The sequence below is a fragment of the Syzygium oleosum genome, unplaced genomic scaffold, assembly GCF_021117445.2.
Source record: "Syzygium oleosum isolate NSW1041296 unplaced genomic scaffold, Sole_v2.1 Sole_v2.18, whole genome shotgun sequence".
Lineage (NCBI taxonomy): Eukaryota > Viridiplantae > Streptophyta > Magnoliopsida > Myrtales > Myrtaceae > Syzygium > Syzygium oleosum.
This window is the reverse complement of record NW_026607502.1, coordinates 2,334,287-2,337,064: the sequence shown is the minus strand read 5'-3', so window position 1 is coordinate 2,337,064 and position 2,778 is coordinate 2,334,287. Positions and strand designations below refer to the sequence as shown.

The window sequence follows — 2,778 nt, the reverse complement described above, 5'->3', positions numbered from 1 at the left end:
GGACGTGGTGAACGCGTGCGAGAGCAAAGGGATCGCTGCTTTTGGTCCCATTTGGGATTCTAGAGTAGATTAATCATACATATCGTACGTCTAATTTGCGTTATTCACAAACTATTTTTCTTCTTTCTTAAGTAATGGTTTTAATCTCATTTGTGTTTGTCATATAACCGGGCGAATCGCGTTATAAATCAATAATATTAAAAAAAGAAGCAAACACCTTGGCACAATTACCTTTTATTATGTCCGACACGACAAAATGAAATGACATTGTACATAGTAAATTGGATCTAGACAAGTATGGTGTACATTTGGAAGATAAATATACAAATGAACATATTTATGATGTACTTATTTATGTGACATATCAAACTTTGTTACTCCGAAAATGTGCAAGTAACCTTCGATGGAAGCAACTGTCCGCATGCGGTTTATGTGTAATGTCAATAATTAAATTAAGATAGGAGTGGTGGAGATGTGAAGCCACCGTAGATCAACCCTTTGGCGACACGATGATAAGCAGACTCGGTCAAGTGAATCCCATCCCAATCGATGAAAGCCAATGGATTTTTGCAAACGGTTGAGCCGGGGTCACCACAACTTACTGAATTATTGCAGTGGTATTGTTGACCACCTCTTCCACAGCAAGCCCTTAGTCCCCCTCCATAAAAGCCTGCATGAATGCACCCATAAATATGAACAGATTAGGTAACTTCATGTGTTCATGTCAATGACATCAACCAAAATGTGTTAGTGTTACGTAACGTATCATCTTGAGATCTTGAGATATAAATGAAATATTTACTTTTGATTAAAAAAGAAAATGAAATTTGAGAAGGAAAAAATATAGGTAAAAAGAAGGCTTACCGTAGTGCTTTGGAGTGCGATAAATAGGTATGGAGGCACCATAATAATCAGCGTACAGAATTCTTGCATGAGGGGATTCTTCTCTCAAATTTTGCAATTCTTGCTTGAGGTAGTTATCGTGGTACTGGAAGAAAGCATTATAAGCCTTGAGACAGCCGGTTTTTGGGTCATACGCCGATTTGCTAGGGCGGTGATACAAAGTTAGAAACATGGCGGAACAGCCTATTGGAAACTGTCCTAGCACCACCAGATCCACTGCTCCTCCTATCAGCATCTGACATGGTTATGATGATTCAAGGAAAAAAAGAAAAAAAAAACTGAAATTTGATAATAATAATACAATTTTGAGACAGACGCAATGATTCAGAACAATCCTTACTTTTATATACGGGAATTTAACGTAAAGCTCGTGCTGAAGTAAGTTTGTGTAACATACACGGATGGCACGGGCAATTGCTCCAACGACTTGTGGTACCAAAGGACGTGTCTGTTTAATGGTTTGACCATATAGTAAGGGATAAATGTAGTCATTGCCACCAATCTCCCCCGCCAGAAACAGAGACTTCTTGAAGTACTAATCACATTCTGCACCCAACAAATTAAAAAAAGTTATAGCACAAGTTTCATCAAGGTTATACTAAGCTCATAATTTATCAAAGTCAATTCCACCTATCTCCCCCTCCATAAAGAATTTTTTACGTCCAATTTGATAAATTATGGCACAAATTTCATGAAAGTTATACTAAGCACCAAGTACCAGAATGTGATGAAAAATTAAGGAATCAGTAATGCCTTTACTATCTTTTTTGACAATAAAAGGTGGAGATTTACCTTGCTTGGTGGTGCAAGGAGACGACTTCAAATTCTGGAACCAGCCAAGCTGAACACTCAACGAGTCATTTGTCCACAACTCAATCTCCTGACTATAGAAGAAAGACGGGTCGATTGCTGTGGCACCAGCAACTGCGGGGTTCACTCCCTCACGGACATGTGGACCTTTGGCCACTCCCAGATATGTTGGAAGATGTGGCAGTCCAAATGCTTCAGCTGCATTCTCATATTTTTACGTTCATCGTGAGATCAAAAATACTTTATTAATAGCAACAAAAATGAAAATTACATAAGTAGGAATTATATTAGATACACAAAGCTGTTTGAAAAAGCAATTACGTAAACCAGATGAAACTATGTCCGTATGAGATAGCATTGTAGTGATATGCTGTAGAGTCATTAGTCAAATCGTTGGTTCTGAGATCTTAATCTATTATGGAATGGGCCGAAATGCATTTATACGATATGGCTTAATATGAGTGATCGAAAAATGTACACAAGAAACTTAAAAGAGAGTTTGAAATACCTATGAAATCAATAATTAGGCATCCGTTCGAGCATCGACCGGTCGCATGGTGAAAGAAAGTCTCGCCATAAGGGAGCTTTGTTATTTCTGGAAATGAGAGTGCCCCAGAAAGGAGGAAGTTTCCGGTGTCGATTAGAGAGTCGCCGAAGTTGAAGATTGCATCGTAGATCCTGGGGCTCGACAAGACGGACTTCGAACAGAGGCAGCAGAGCAAGAATAAAGCTACTATCTTCATGGATTTCATGTCAAACAATACTTGAAAATTTCGAAGAAGGAAGAGTCTGCTTCGGGTTGTGCTCGAGCCCTTACGGTATCTCATAGGATTGGAGTTTGGGCAGATGGAGCTCCAATTGCTTACTTGCAGTTTCAACGAGAAATGCCCTTATGGAATCCTGTCGCATGAGTCACATGGGTAAAGAAACTCTGCTTATTTTAGAAGCCAAAGCGTAAGGACTATTCGCGACTTCGAGGCGTTGAATCCTGCATAATAATTTTGATTAACGAAAGTATACTTTGACAACTTAAAAGTAGTAAATTTGTCATTTGGGGGAATAATT

General features: G+C 38.8%; 1 pseudogene; it reads right to left on the bottom strand.

Annotated features, from left to right (window-relative positions):
- Nucleotides 1–428: 428 nt before the first annotated feature.
- Nucleotides 429–2,465, bottom strand: LOC115682042 (GDSL esterase/lipase At5g45910-like; annotated as a pseudogene).
- Nucleotides 2,466–2,778: the final 313 nt, after the last annotated feature.